We start from the raw sequence: 17,366 nt of genomic DNA on the forward strand, positions 1-17,366 counted from the left end.
AACATGGATAGTTATTAACAATATTTATTAATTCAAAGTAGCTACAGATAAAAACAGATTTTACTTTGGGTACTTTTCCGTTTGACCGGCGCAAATCTTGCCAAGCAGTCTAACTTGGCGAAAACACATAGTATATACATAAAAAATGTTGACAAATGTTAGTACTAAGAATTTTTTATTTTGAAGGTATAAACATTTTAATGTCGTTTAAAATTTTGTAAAAAAGCAAATAAATAAAAACAATAAATTTGTAAAAAGACATTCATTTAAGAATTTACTATGCTTTCATCGTACAACATCCTGAATCGTTGGTTCACATCACGTGACCCAAGCGATCTCATCTTACTTAAATTACGCTACAAAAATCTAATTCTCTCAGTAATTATCTACATTAATTTCAAGTTAAATCTTAATTTGGATTACAAATTTAAATGCAAGAATTATTTCAATCGTACGAATAGCTTACTCAGAAATTTTGTAAAATCGCAGTGCTTTACTTCGCTAGTGCATTCTCATTAGAATGCATGAATTTAGTCCTTGACTTTGCCTTTTCTATATTTTTGGCATCGGATGAACGGTGTGATTGCATCCTAATTGACTTAATTACCACCCGCGATTGGCCTTAGGGCATAAAATTGAACTATCTGGTTAAAATTCTGTGTAATTGTATACCAGTATTGAAAGAAACAATCAATCTGATAAGAAATGGCTGAGACTTGTTTTGAAAATGTAAAAGTTAAAGTAAAAGGTTACCAGCGAGGATATTTCGTTTAGCATCGGTTGTACCGTTACTGGCGCCTTTATCGCTTGCGCCGGCAAAACGGAAAAGTACCTTTACTTTGTTACCTAAACATCAATGGAAAGACTGAGTTTGCATGTCCATAACCAAGGAATCATAATTATGTTCATATCCTGAAAAAGATAATAATAATAATGAATCTTCAATATGGGAATAAGTCAAGACAGAACGTTGTTTAGTCTTCGTTAGTTTCAAGTATGAAAACGCCGATGCGCATAAGTATGTATTCATTATGTAGATCCGAAACAAGGATAGATATATTCGCTACATTTGGTGATTCTGGGATATTTTTCTCGGTTGACATATTCAAATTTTCGGGCTTTTAAAATTAAGTCAGTTTGTAAAATTGTAATTTCACTTTTTAATGCCTTTTGATCCGTATGAAATATGTCTGAAATTTTTTGGCTAATGTGTTTCATAGTTAAATCTGTTTTAAAAGGAAACGATATGAATTCCACAATTTCTTTAATTTTTCTCTAAATCCTGGAATCTTTTTTGCTGGAATTTATCTCAAAAATCTTCAATTACTTTTTGGATTTCCGCGGCCATATTTGTCGATCTTAGAGTTAATATTTTTATGTTTTTGTAGGTTATTTTCCATATTTTGAAAATGATTCAGATTATTTTGTTGTAGATCTTCTATTAGAATGTAGAGTCATTAGGATTTTTTTTCGGGGGAGGGACGAAGCAAGAGAGTTGAAAAATTAGCAAGCGCCTTCGCCGGGATTCGAACCACGGACCTCTGGAATAAACGGCCCAGCGTACAGAACCACTACACCACGAAGGCACGCTAGGAAAGCGGGAGAAATACCTTATACGAAAAATAAATTTTGTTTTATATGCGTCTATGCAGCTGATCATATCAATTACTATTTTATACTGTCAAAAGTCTTTAATCCGGACTCGTCGGGACTTCGGCGATTCCTGATTATCGATTTTTCCGGATTATAGATCATCAGTTTAAATCTAGTAAGATGGCATGCAGAAATTATAAAATTAAAAATATGAAACCGTAATTTATGAAATAAAGAACAATTATGATCTAAAGGGTATCAAAATTTACAAAAAAAAAAGGCTTAATATTTATTTGTTTACTTTATTAAACATTTCTTTCAACGCGCGCATGCGTAAAGCATACATTACGCATAGTCGAAATTAGAAAATTGCAACCAGAAAACAATTTGATGTGTATTCGTGATATTTATAATGAATTTGATTTAAATATCAAAGACAGAGTATATCGAGATGAAATACTACATTTAGTAATGAATTATAAGCCGAATAAAATAAAAACATCTGTCTTGAAGATAAGGATAGTACTGACAGATCAACTTCCAGTTCACTGCGCGCTGCAACGTCCCCCCCCCCCCGCAGAGCAGCGTGAAATTGATAAACAGATTTCGGAATGGTTAGAGAAACAAAGGATATGCCTTTATCCATTTTTTGCAGCAATTCCACTTTTTGTTTGATGGACATCGAAACATGCTTTCGCTTTGTAGATCCTTTGCATCGGATCCTCCAGCATCGGAAATTCTATTTGACATAATCGAAAGTTCAAGCTTACTTTTATAAAATTGCTCTAACAGTTTGCAAAAAATAATAAATCGGATCCAATTCGAAGATTAAGGAACAACGCAATCTGCAACATTAACTGAAATGGATAATTAGATAATTTTAGTTTAGCTTATACCGTTTGTTATACATTAAACGCGCATGCGTAAAGGTATTACGCGCATGCGTCGACGCATAATGCAGAAAGTTTGTAGCTTTGGGGTCCGGATTATAGATCATTCCGGATTAGGGACATCCGGATTAAAAACTTTTGACTGTATTGTAATTCTAAATTTATATGACTTAATATTGAAATAAAAGCAGTAAGAAATGCTAAGTCACCTGCACTCATCCGTACCGTTCATCATTTTCACCGTTTCCATCTTGTTCGTGAAGAAAATTTATACTTTCAGGCAATAAATCACAAAATCGCTGCAAAAATTTACCTCTGCTTAGTCATCTCACATCGGTTTGTAGTAATAAGTCAGGTTGGCCTTCATCGAGCTGCAGGTGGAAGAGACGCCGTTTGAGGGAAGTTCCTCGAATTGAATTAACAATTTTAAATGCAATGTCCATTACCTCTTTTGTGTTTAGTCTCTTGCTAGCTAACACTTGCTGGTGAATTATGCAGTAACAGCTTAAAAAGGCAGGGAATTCATCTTCCTTTTGACATAAGGCTATAAATCCATTTATGCTACCTATCACTGTAGCTGCGCCACCCGTTGTTGTTGAAATTAATTTAAAAAGTGGTACTTTCATTGAGCAAGTTTTTAAAGGCTTTGAATATGTCTACAAATCTAGTCCTTTCCTTCAAAGAAATCATATCCAACAATTCTTCTTTAGATGTTTCCTTAAACACCGAACACCGAACCTTAAACACCGAATCCTTAAACACCGAACGAACGAAAACAAGTAATTGTGCTGTATCACTTATATCTGTCGATTCATCACACTGAAGGGAAAAACAAGAATATATATTATTATCATTATATAACTGCTCTTTTACATCATTCCCACTCATCCTTTCAATTCGTCGCATCACTGTGTTTCGAGACAATTGCAGATCTTGAATTGCAGCAACAATTTAACTCTTGTTCTTAAAATCGTTAAAAAGTGAATCTGACATTTCTAAAAAAAATTTGCTTTACAAATTTAGCATCGGAAAATGGTTTACTTTTTTTTTTACTAAGAGATAGCTTACTTTGAATGATGCAGTAGTTATTGCTTGTGGCTTCACCCTTGACTTTTTAAGGGGACTCATACACCTTAAAACCCATTAGATGTTCGAATAGGTGACTGTTGCAAGAATTGGAATAACTTATTTCCCATTTTTCATTGAAGTGATAAGTTTTCGATTTCTTCGGATTACTACTCATGTTCATGGGTATACTAGAATACAAAGAAATATGGCAATTTAAAGAATAAATGGCTAATCTTTGGAATATGATAACAAGTAGTTTGGCGACATTTTGGTAAGGCGATAAAGGTTACTAGCTAGGACTTTAGCAATAATCTGAGAAGTACATTCCATCTTGTATCTTGTGTGAAACAGTGTTGCTTAATATTTGGATTCCATGGCCTTTATTCCAAATTTTTATTGCATTTATGTGATCATCCAAAAGAGTTGCTTGAATGGTGTATGAGTGTAGGATTAATTGCAGATAAGTATGAATGTCCAACGTGTCCAATGTGGGAATGAAATGAGATTGTGTGAAAGGAAGGATATTACAGATAAGTTTGAATGGCGGTGCAAGAAATCTGGTGAAAATGGACTTTCCAGAAAATTCCGATCGTGATTTTAGCTAATAAGCACTTAGAAACAATTTCGCACGTAATCTTCGTCATGATTAAGTACTTTTGTTTCATAAAAGTTCTAGAATAACAGTAATTCGGCTGGCAGATTGTTGGGTTGTTAATGATTGTTGGGTAAAAATGTTGAAAAAAAAAAAAAAAAAAAAAAAAAAAAAAACATGCCTTTACTTTGTGAAAACAAAATGACGTCAAAAAAAAAAAAAAAACTCGCAGGTTGCTGTAGCAGAGTTGGTCGCCAAATTTTCGCCAAAAAATTGTTAAGTTACAATATTTCGAAGATTCACCGAATAAATATTGAATTAAATATTTTTCTAGAAGATTCAAAACACATGAACTTCGGCTATTTCTCTATTACATTGAGAAAAATAATAACAATACTGCATGCTACGATCGGACACAGCAATAAAAGTGTATTAAAATCTAATAATGATATATTCAAATTTACAAGAAGCATGTTGAAGTTACAATATATTTATTACGATTTAAATACTGAAATCTTAATTTAAATATAATTATTGTTATTCCTAGTATATTTATTTGTCCTTATTTTTCTCTCAGTGTAATAACCGCAGTTTAGAGGTCTGTTGCCAAGAATGCTCACTTGTCAAGTAAATAGATATGTAAAAAAAGCAATTTGATTTAAAACAAAGAAGAGGTACTTACATTTTAAACAGAAGAAAAATTGAAACCGAAAGTGGTCACATAGGCTAAATAATATTGATTAATAACTATACTATTAATACAAAAGAAAAGAAGCTACCGTATGACACTACCAAATATTCAAGCTAACTGATTGTGTTCTTCGATGAGTCGAGCCCTAACAGTTGCGTTCAAAATGTATTGTGTTGGCTGGATGGAGGAAGATCACAGGCTGTCAGAATTCTAGGAATTTATGACCTCGGCAAATTCCCAGAATGCATTAAACTATTGCTAAAAGGTTTTCTCTTCTACAGTGGTTATCACAAATTAAGGAAAAATCACAAAAATAGCGATAACTCCCTCAAAAATAAGCCAAACCGTGTAAAATTTGAACATGTTGCCAAGTAAGAGTAGCTGAGTAAAACTGCGATATGCAAATTAGTGGCGCGGCGCTGCTTTCGGAATACGTCGTCTGCGAGGAGCATAAAAGTCCATGTTTGAGAGCAAGCCCACATATTTCACTGTGACAGTGACATCAGAAATCTGAGATAGCCAATTCGTAACAATGACCGCCAGGCATCACTTGCCTGCAGAACTGCGATGGAGAGCCATCGGGAGACTAGAGGCAGGACAAAGTCAAACAGAAGTGGCAGATGGCTAAATGTGAATCCTTCTGTGGTTCATAGACTTTGGAGGCAATTTCAAATCACAGATTCAGCATCTAGGAGGTTCAGCCAAGAACGGCCAACTGCTACGACGAGCGCCGATGACCGATATTTGACATTATGTGCACGCAGGAATAGAACCGCTATTCCGACTCTTCTTAGATCCTCCTTTGCTGCAGCCACCGGAAGGTTCGTGTCAACGTCAAGTGTGCGGAGAAGGCTTCACGAAGGTGGTCTGTATGCGAGACGACGAGCCATTTGTGTGCCGCTCACGTCACGCCATAGAAGGGCCCGTTTTCAGTGGGCACGACAACATGTCCACTGGACGCATGATCAATGGAGAGCGGTTCTCTTTACGGATGAGTGCAGGTTTAGTCTAGAAAGCAATAGTAGGCGTTATTTGATATGGAGAGAACCTAGAACCCGTTATCATCCGTCAAAATCCGTGAAAGAGATGCATACGGAAGGGGCAGTGTCTGTGTTTGGGGTGGCATCTCTTTGGGGGGAAGGCACAGACCTCCATGTCTTTCCAAGGGGAACCATGAATGCTCAGATTTATAGAGATGACATCCTTGATGTTTATGTGCGCCCATATGCCGGGGCAATAGGTGATGCTTCCCTGTTACAGGACGACAACGCAAGACCACACAGGGCTCGCATCGTAGATGATTATCTTCAACAGGAAACAATTATGCGCATGGAGTGGCCAGATCGATCCCCGGACTTGAATCCTGTCGAGCACATTTGGGATGCTTTAGGGAGACGTCTAGCTGCTCTCAATCCACCCCCGTCAAATCCTTGTCGCGTTTGCAACTGCTTTGCAAGAGCAACGGCTCTCGCTTCCTATGGAACTGATAGACTGCATAATTGAAAGCATCACACAACGCTGTATGTGCTGTATTGCCTCTAGAGGCGATCATATTCCATATTGAAGGTACTTGTCCTATAGCAAGACACCTTCAATTTGTTCATTTTATACATGTGCTAATTTCTATACTACCATATTTGTCTGGTAATTTCTTTTTATGTTATTTGATACCTTACTATGTGTTGTATATTGTGAGTAAGTTTCATTAAATTCGACATGTAACTTTTTCAGTAATCGTGATTTTTGTGATTTTTCCTTAATTTATGATAACCAGTGTATAATCCATTGTATACGGAACTCCACTCCAATCATTTCCTGCGATCGACGATCGACCAAAATTAGCCTCGCGATCGACTTGTTGGCCACCCCTGCTATAGATGATCAAATTCGTCAGAAAGTTCTTCATACAACGATTAAAAACTCGGGTTTTAATAGTTATTTTCTGATTATCTATAGAGTATTAGCACCTATTACTTTTCCTGTTATGTATTTCTAGATATGAAAATTTATATATTTGAGAAAAGTTGACTTTCCTTGATAGCACATACTGGCATAATTATAAATTGCATAGTGGCATAATTATAAGTTGCATACTGGCATAATTATAAGTTGCATACTGGCATAATTATAAGTTGCTTACTGGCATAATTATAAGTTGCTTACTGGCATAATTATAATTTGCTTGCCGCCCAGATGGTATAGCGGTTAACGTCGCTGACTGTCGCGCCGAAAGGCCCCGGTTTGAATCCCGGAGAAGGCATGGATGTTTGTAAATGTACAGTGTCGGTGCGGCATGGAAGCAAAATTTCGCCACTTTGAGTATGGGTCTTCCTAATAGCTATGCTCAAAGTATCAAAATTTTAAATCATGATTTTTTAAATTTGTCATATAGATGAGAAAAAATAATAAAGCACAACTTATTATGCCTTTTTAAAATTGCTGTCGGAAGAATTCCCAGCAAACAAGTTCTTTGGCAGTACTAGCGGTGATTTTCTAAAAATTGAAGCTGCTACACCAGATGACCATCGAGTTCTTAGTAGTTATTTTGATGAAAAATCCATAGAGTACTACCTAATTAAGCCTAGGCACAAAAAGCCGGTTAAAGTTTTAATACGAGGTCTGCCCTCAGATTCTAACACTGATATTATCTCAGGGTCCCTTCGCAATCTTGGATATAATGTACATAAAGTTGTCCAGTTAACTAAGTGCAAGACTAAGGCTCCCATGCCTCTATTTCAGGCACAATTAATTCCCAAAGACAAAATCGAAAATATTTATCTTGAAAAATATCTTATGTATTTTCATATTTCTATTGAAAAATATGTGTCTAAAACACAAGTCCCTCGGTGTCACAATTGCCAGAAATGGCATCATTCTTCCGATAACTGCCATTTTGCACCTCGTTGTGTGAAATTTTCAGGGTTCCACGCAACTGGCATATGTGACAAGGATCACACAGATAAACCTATTTGTGTAAACTGCCAAGGCCTTCACGTGGCCTCCTATAAGGGTTGCCCTAAGTTTCCTAAGGCTAAGAAAAAGGTCTAAAAACATCCGGAGTTAAGCTAGGCACCAGTTATGCGGAGGCATTGCAACCTACACCCACTCACGCAAAATTATTTCAATTTACAAAAACAAAATGGATGAACTTAGGAAGTGTGACAGTATACTTAACAGAATTCAAATCCTGTACCTCATATTAGAGGAGATACACCAGCTTGATAACAATACACCCTAATTTGTTTATTATTCCTACTGTACTCATTATGTATCTCACTAATTAATCCCTCATATAACCTTTTTCTTTCTCTACCTAATTATGCCTAAGTCCTTTGTCCCCAACTTCCCTTATCATTTTATGTGCTCTTGCTACCTTTTCCGCATATTAATTGTAATTGGCAATTACTGGCATTTCTTTATATCACGGTTTTTTTGTTTGCACACTTACCCTTCGACCTCAATGGTTATTGCACGCGGTAGGAGTAGTTGTTTTGGGATTCCTCACTCAGAAGTATGTGTCTTCATTTTATGCACAATTCAAGTTCGAAGTTTTTCTCCTGTTCTTTCGAAACTTCGTTCGAAAATCGACATATATGTTATCCTGGGATAGCGACATGTTCGCGGGTGCCTGTGTCAAAGCAAGCTGCAGTGCTGCCTGAGCCGCTGGGGTTTCAGCCTTGGCCGGCATAGGCTAATGATGCTGGACAACCCATCCCTTGGGATCGACTGGTAGGAATTTCCGGAACCGACTATTTTTGGGAGGAGACCCGGGCTCCATGGTTCTTCCAGACCACTGGCTGGACTTGTGACCTGACAGCTTCGGTTCCTTGGGTAAGTAATCAGTCTTCACGGTGACTAGAACCATCATTTATACGGTGGTGGGCGCGGGCTTATCAGGGACCGTACTGGTGCTGTCGTGTCCGTTGCCTTGGATGTGGGGACGCTCTCATGTAGATATGTAAGGGCTGTACCATGGAGGTAGGAAAGGGAGGAGGGGCCATTCCGCGCTAGAAGTGAAGCACTGCTTTGAAGCTTGGGTCACCAGACGGGGTGTTTTTTGTTTACATTCAGAAGATCGCTTGATAAAATTCTGATAGTATTTCGACACACAGCAGTTCCATAGAAATCGAAAAAGGGACACTCTCGCATGAAAGAAACATTCATAGTGTGATGGATAATAGCAATTTGTATAGTTTACTGACATTTACGCAAAAATCACATCTTGGTTATTTTTCGATAACTAACAACAGCGATTTTGATTATGAATTTGTTTTATAAAATTCTAAGCTGTTGCACTACAAAAATATAGATTTTAAGAAAATTGCTAAAAGAGATCTGCCAAAATTTATTTTCTAGAAGATTTGAAAAGTTTGAAACTTGATGGCTAAATGTAAATATAAAATTATGTATGTTAAAATATTTGTAATTAGGCACATAGGTCAGATTAAGTTTTTATTAAATAGAGTAACGCATGCAAGGGGCTATCTGCCTAAAGAGAGAGATGCCATCGTGGGGGAATTTTGAAGAAAAACTTACCTTTGAGTGGGTATTAAAAATAATACTTATAATTTTCATTCAAATTATATTCATATATTTTTTTTATGTAAAACTTCCGGTGTATGCTAAATTAGTGTAAATTACTTTACACGAAAAATATAGTGAATGCACAGAAATTAAAGATTTGCACATGCCGGAAATGATAAATAGGAAATATGTATGGGTATTTATGCATGTGCTTGCAAAAAGCATGTATCTGCCTTTGACAAAATACTTAAATATTCATTAAATTATTTATAAATTTATTTGAAATGAAGAATTTATTCACTTATAAACAACTGTGATAGTACTGTGAAGAAATCTAATTATTAAATGTATCTAATTTATAATGATTATAAATGTTATCTAAATATATAATAACCTTAATATTGAATTGTAAACATAAATTGAAATCCTGTTGACAAATACGTTATAAAACTATTTAAGCAAGAATTGTTCGTATTGGAAAGCAATCCGTTAAAAGGTATTGTAAAGCAAATGCTATGAGATGCGCACTTAAGAACGTAATGAAGAGTTTTGGAATATGTATTGTTGAAATGAAGGGTAAAAAAAAAAAAAATCTGATAAGTATAATTAAAAGAATTATTTCCTTTACATTTTATAATAACTCAGTTACAAGTTTTAAATAATACATTAAAAAAAAAAAATTATTTTATTCCGTTTCAGAAATGTTCAGAGAAAGTCAAATACTATTTTCCTAATAATTCTCTAATTTAAAATGAACCGAATAGAGCATTAATTATAAATTGACTTACATTTTTCGATTTAAAAGAAGCCAAAAAATCATGTCATATTTAAGAAAGCATTTTAGGAAGAAGCTCTATAAATAGAAAAGAAATAACGCATAATTTTAATATTAATAATACAATAAACTTTGATCTTAATTTTTGTACCTTAACCGAATAAAATCGAATTACCTTAATTTTTTTTCTAATGTAATTAACGAAAACTTGTGAAAATATTTCATTCAAATTAAACCATTCTGAGAAAACTGTCCTGTGAAAAGTATAGCATTTAATTCCGTTCAGAATGAACTGTTGTTTAAAAATATGTTGTTTTCACATACTTAGGACTCTGAAGTGTTGTAGAAAAAGAAAATATATACATTTATATGTATATTTGCGACGTAATTACAAAATATTTACACCCGAACGCGTCAAATCCCATAGAACTCAATGGTAAATGACCCAATGTTTTGGTCACCACGTAGGGATCGCCGGTACGGAGAAACTTGTTTAGGGCGACTCCTTACTTCCTACCTCCATGGGCTGTATGGGGGGGTGGCTGGCTCCCTGCTTAGTCTTCGGCGATAGATGGTGGCTATGAACATGAGAGTCCCTGCGGGCTGATCAGTGGGTGTGGGCATTCCCCGTACAGATTCTGAGTGTGGAGAGCTATAAACATGTAAGGCAGCTCAAAGAAGCAAGCCAGAGAATGGATGCTCCACTCTTGGTGTTTATGTCCCAAAGGGTCATTTGGGCTAATTTAAGATTTATGTTTGAATCAAGGATATAACGGTAATTTCTGCTAGTGATTTGAAGAATCTCTAAATCGTGGTTTGCTTGTATTTTTTAAAAATTAGGATTTGATTCGAATTGTTTTCCTTCACGCGATCTTGTCAATTGAAATTCAAGTGCAGTTGGAGGAAAATGAAGTATTAACAACATGCGTTGCCTCAAAAGGCAGGAAGAAGTGATTTGGAAAAGTAAAAGCAAGATACATATCTCATTTTTATACATCAATTTTATCAGCTTAATATATTTAATCTAAGCACATAAATTAAGTATTTTAATTAGGATATAGTCAATAGAGTTTATCGTTTATGTTCACTATAATTATAAATATAGTTGTTAGAATACAATTTCGATAGCATTCTCATTCCTTCTAAATATTTCTTGAATCTTTGCAAGAGATTTCATATAGGAATGCTTCGAATGAGAAGAATGTAAGTAGTAATTGTTCCTAAAAGAGCCAAAAATAACCCTTTATTTACAGGAACTATGCCACCAACAGATAACGCCAAACCTTGCTGAATTTTTATTAAAATTTCTAGTTTTTTTAATGCCCATTTATCATTTACTGGGAGGAGATAAAGCGTTTTAGCTATTTTAGAATTCCATTCTGTTACTTCGGAAGCAAACGATAGCATTATATACAGAATAAAAATTAGAAACAACATTCCGAAGATTGAAAGTGCTATGTGGGCATTCATTTTCATTCCACTGGTTTTGATAGAGAACATTACGAAATACATGTTAGCAGATATGTAAAATACAGACACAAAAGTGAGCAGTTTTAGCTTGTCATCTACGAGGTCAACTGCAGAGCATATTTGGTTATAAGATCGGACAAAAGCGGAAAAATCTTCTGCGTGTGATTGTAAGAACTCTGCAAAATCCTTTATTGTCTCCTTCAAGTGCCATCCTACAACAGCATAAAAAATTCCAAAAGCGCAGAAGAGAACGTAACCATGCACATATGACAAAACGATAACCGAAACTGATATTAAAGTAACAAATTCATCAGGTACAGTTTGGCTCAAGAAATTTGGAATCGCTAGAAAGATAGTCGATAACAGAAGAAATAACTGCCATATAAAAGTTAATCCGCACAAGTAATATAGTCTATTCTTGAGGACAGCGATTTTTTTCCGGAACCGCGAGGAATGATATGTTTTCGTACACATGTTTATTACACTTCGAAGATCTTTTCTCTTGAGGTATAAAAGAAGTCTTAATACCAGTCCTAAGCTAAAAAAGAAGGATCCTCCTAATGCATTCATTGAGTTAATTCCGATGCCACGAGCAAACATGTAGACAGCCAGTAAAAATGCAACTACAGTCAGAACGTGGTAAGTTGAAACCAGTATTCTTTTGAAACTTTTCATTAAAAAAGCAGATTTATCAGGAAAAATTTCAATACCTAGACACATGAAATAAATAATCAAGGGGTTGTAGAAGTTTTTAACAAAATTATCGCTTTCTTGCCTTCTATGGAGCTTAATAGCTGCGCTTCTTACACTTTTTGTCACTGCCATTTTTTTTTTGTTTTCATTATCTTGCACAAAATTATAAGCAACGGAATTTGCATTTAATAGTTCTGAAAAATATCTTTCAAAGTAACTTCTAAAATATCTATAGAAACAACACATTTACGGATATTTGCTTTCTATCTGCTAGATTTTAACCATAGTTACTTACAGCGTTTCACTAAAGCATCTGCGTAGACCGATGCGCTTTCATACATTGCTGTGACGTTTTAATCGACGTTATTGATTAGGGCTCTTTCGAGCCTATTTCTGTTTTTTTTTTTTTTTTTTTTTTTCCCCGTCGTAACATCAAATGGAGATTGAAAATCCTCTTTTACATTAATTGGGTTTCAAAGAAAAGAGTTTATTTTGAAAATATTTGCTTTTTATAGAGTACAGCCTGTTTATTAGTGGTATACGTATTGTTAAGCATAACAGAAAAAAAAAAGATAATAAAATGAAGTCTACCTGGAGTCTATCTTTCATATGAAGTTGATTGAATTTGATAGCATTATTCTGGAAGAAAGACTCGCTTTATATTTATTCTTGCATTAATATATATTGTCCGTATAATATATATTAATGCAAGAATCAATATACATTATTATTTTTGTATTGTCGTTTTTAGATTGTGTTTATTATGGTATAGCGTATGCATTTATTATGGAGGATTCGTACACGATCAAGCAAGCATCTGAGAAATCTATGTAAATTTAAAGTAATTAGATTTTGAGTTAGAAGTGAATAAAAATTTTGATAATTAATATATAATTTATCACGAAAACATTCCATTGAAAGCCCAATAATTTGATTTCGACTGATTATATCTCTCTACGATGTAAAGACGTGAATCTTTGTCGGAAAATTTTCTCAAGTTTCCTAGAAATCAGTTCAGAATATCATATGGATCTAAATTTAAAATTACAGTGTTACTCTTTCATAACTAACCTTTTAAAGCCGAAAATAATGTATCAGGCACGCCGAATTGGCGGCTTGTTTAACTAACAGTGCACTACAGACTTTCGATAACTGAGGTAATAAACGTGGATAACCTCAGTCGCAATTTTTCAGTCAGTGCCATCCCAGAAAAACTTCAACTAAGTTATTAATAATTAAAAAGTTAATAACTCATATATCTCTGATTTTTTCATTTTGTAAGCTAATGTTATTAACTATTATATTAAAATGGTAACATATTTGTATATTTCTCAGAATTTTTTTCTTTTTTTGTAAGCTAAAATCACTAACTATTATATTAATATATTAAGTACAGTGGCGTAAATAAAGGTATGCAAGGAATGCCGTCGCATAGGGGCCCGAAGGCTTAGTGGGCCCTTAAATGTCCTGCTAAACTACATTTACATGTTTAAACTTAAAAGACGAATTCTATTACATATATATAGAAGCTTTAATTCATTTTCCCTCGATAAGTTCGAAATTAGAATTTCAATAAAAGAAAATTAATTATTATTTTTATATTTTTTATCTTGCATTTTTTTTCCGTTTTACTTTTCATTTTTATTTTTAGAATTCGTACTACTATAAATTCTTATTTTAATTTTGATATGTTTTGATTTTGTGTTAAAGCTCTTTTACACGATTGTTAATATTAATATACACTCATGTCCATAAATTAAGGATAATGCAAAATCAGGCAAAGGAAGAGTTAGAAGCAAAACAAATTTGACTTATTTGTAAAGCTTATTTATTAAACTTATTATTATTAATTATTATTGCTTAAAGGTAAAGAGCAAACAAAGATGCTATATGTTTGATATTATTAAAAAAAGTAGCGATTTTTTCTCCCTGGAGCAAATTGAAAAAAAAAAAAAAAAAATATTACATGGTTGGTATGATTGCTAATAGATTGTATGTCTCCCAGACGATGCAATACAGTCCGTACAACGCCTAGGCATGCTAAGTATCAAATTATCGATCTGATCTTGGGGGATATTACACCACTCAAAAAGCAATGCTCTCCGAAGTTCCGGTAGACATGTAGAAGGAGGTTGACAGGCTGCAACTTGTCGGCCAAGCATGTCCCACACGTGCTGAACTGGATTCAAGTCTGGTGAGAATGCTGGCTAGTCCATACGGGTGATATCCTTCTATTGAAGGCATTCGCTTACGATGTTTGCACGGTGAGGACGGGCGTTGTCATCCATAAACACAAATTGCGCGCCCATGGCGCACCGAAACAAACGTACATGTTGTTCCAGAATGACGTCCCGATAGATTTGGCTTGTCATGGTTCCAATTTGAACATGCAGGTCAGTTCTGGAACCCAGAATAATTCCACCCCAAACGAGCACTCCTGCACCACCGTAACGGTGTCGTTCAATGATGTTTTCTTGGTGGTAACGGGTACCTGGAGCTCTCCATATGAAAGTCCGGTGAGAATCAGACTGAAAGCTAAACCTGGACTCGTCGGAAAACATCACACAAGCCCACTGTTGCGGTGTCCACCATGCATCTCTCTACTCCAGGCTAACCGCAGGCGACAGTGAACTGCAGTAAGTGGAACGCATCTGACAGGTCTACGAGCATATAGACCAATCTGCCCTAAGCGTCTGTACACGGTGAAATTGTCGTACCAGTGGCTGAAGAGAGCTGACTAGACAGGTCTGAGGCTGTGCTCCGCCTGTTTCTTTTGGCAGTAACTGCCAAATACCGGTCCTCATTCGGCGTTGTAACTCTGGGGCGACCTGTGCTGTAACATTTACTCGCATTACCATCATCTTGGAATCGTTGCCAAAGCCTGGAGATGACACTCTGGGCAATTCCAAGTTCGTCTGATACTTCCAGTTGGGTACGCCCACATTCCAGACGGCCGATAATTCTGCTACGTAAAAAATCCTCCAAATGCGTCCTTTGTGTCATAACTATTCGGTTATTGCACAGAAATGCTTATAAAGCGCCTGCGAACAATTTTTCTTCTTTGCCTGTATTCCTTATATATCACTCTCTTACACTCTCGTCATTGTGACGTACCATCGGTGTCATCTGGTTACTTCCTGAAATTTGCATATGATTCTTGAAGATGTGTGTAGTGATTTTACAGGTGATATATTTATTTTAGAGTTCGATTTCCGCATGACTCTGAATTATTCTTAATTTATGGACATGAGTGTAGTTGAGAAATAGCCTTGATTTGACTCCAATTTACTTTAGAATCTTTAAGTATATGCAGATAATAGAATTCGTTTAAGTTTAAGTTTTTAAGGGCCCCCTACCTATGTGGTGCAGCAACGCAAATCTCTGTATGATGCAGATAGGAGGCCCTTGGAAGCACCTAAAACAGCTAAATTCAAGTGTTTGCAAAAGTTAAAATTCCAGCATTCGACTATGAAATAATAACTTCATGACCTACCCCAGTTTAGGGATAGCGATGAGCTGAAAATAGGAAAAGTTCCTTTGTATTCCTTAGTCTCAAACCTGAAAATTATTAAAGGCGACTCCCTAAAGGAAAAGTTTCTCCTTTTTTGCAATCTCATATCAAAAGGCGGTGGAAGTGGAAATTAATTGTAACTATTTATTATAAAGTACTTATTTTATATATTAATTTGTTTCTCTATAATTCGCATTATGATCGAGTAATCAGTAGACATATTTTCTAAGTATAAATCAAAAAAGTAACTAGGCAGGATTCTGGTACTTTGGAATGAACTTTGCAAGTTAAGAGAAATCGTGGTATATTATTTGCAGTTCGTAATTTTCATAATATGTCATTCCGTAGCGTTTAATTTTGTTCATATATTGAATCTCTTACTAGCTTTTCCATTAAACGCAAGTCCAAAAATCAGTCCTAATATTCAATTTGAAATTGAATTTATTACTTTGAATGATTCTTAGAATTTAATATAACATGTATTTCGTTGGTTCGCTATAAACGGTATAAATATAAACGGATGGTTCGCTATGAATATAAGCAACAAGTTTTGTCTTAATAGCTACCAAATTATTATCAATGCGTTCAATTCTCAGAGTCAATAATGCGCCAAGATAATCTGCTCCTATTTCAGGCACATATTCTCCTGTATCACTTAACCGTGTATTTTTCTTTTTCAAAATTGGATAAATATCAGGATCCTTTACGCGGTGAATTGCACCACATATCTTCTTTTCGTCCAAAACTGAAATAGTGTACTTGAAATTTGGGTGCTATTTTGGTAGACGGTTGCACGGATTTTGGCGATTTGTTGGCGATTTTTCTTTTGGCGAGTAATACAGCTTATGGTAAACCCATTGATGGATAAGTTATTTATGGTAACCAATACTTTGTTGTCATTTTATTTAAAAAATAATGTGTTTTATTGTGCATAAATTCCGTGTTTTAAATATTATTTATGGCTTCTAAATATTAAAAATCAATTTAATTTTGCATTTTTATTTGAAATAAAAATTTTATTGTTTATCATATTTTATGAAATTTTTGTTGTGGATGATGTAACCAATAACGTCACCTTACTTTAAAAGTAATTCGTTTTAATATGTATAAATTTAATCTAATGTTTTAAACATTATTTATGGCTCTTAAATATTAAAATACAATTTAATTTTGCATTCTTTTAAAAAATGATTTTATTATGTATGAATTTTTAAATAATTTTAATTCTAGGCGTGATGTAATAAGCTCTCTGATTGGTTATAGAATATTTGTGCATTAACGAGCTGTAATCAGCTCCCTGATTGGTTACTGAAAATTTGTGCATTTCCGCGCCGTTTTAAAATTTAATTCATATCTTCGAATTCCTTGAAAGATGTCTTCAAAGGTGTTATTTAAATTATGATTTCGATTTTTTTGTGGTACTTGTCAATAAGCAATAGGTTAAATGACTAAAAAAATGTAAGTACATATTTTTCCTTTATTTTATAATTGCATACTTCAATTTTTTGTTGAAAAAATTAATACACTATTTTCAAAAATTGCTGAGATAATTATTGTCC

This window comes from Stegodyphus dumicola, chromosome 7 (assembly GCF_044657685.1).
Source record: "Stegodyphus dumicola isolate Sdum_Otavi_A_Nest chromosome 7, ASM4465768v1".
Classification (NCBI taxonomy): Eukaryota; Metazoa; Arthropoda; class Arachnida; order Araneae; family Eresidae; genus Stegodyphus; species Stegodyphus dumicola.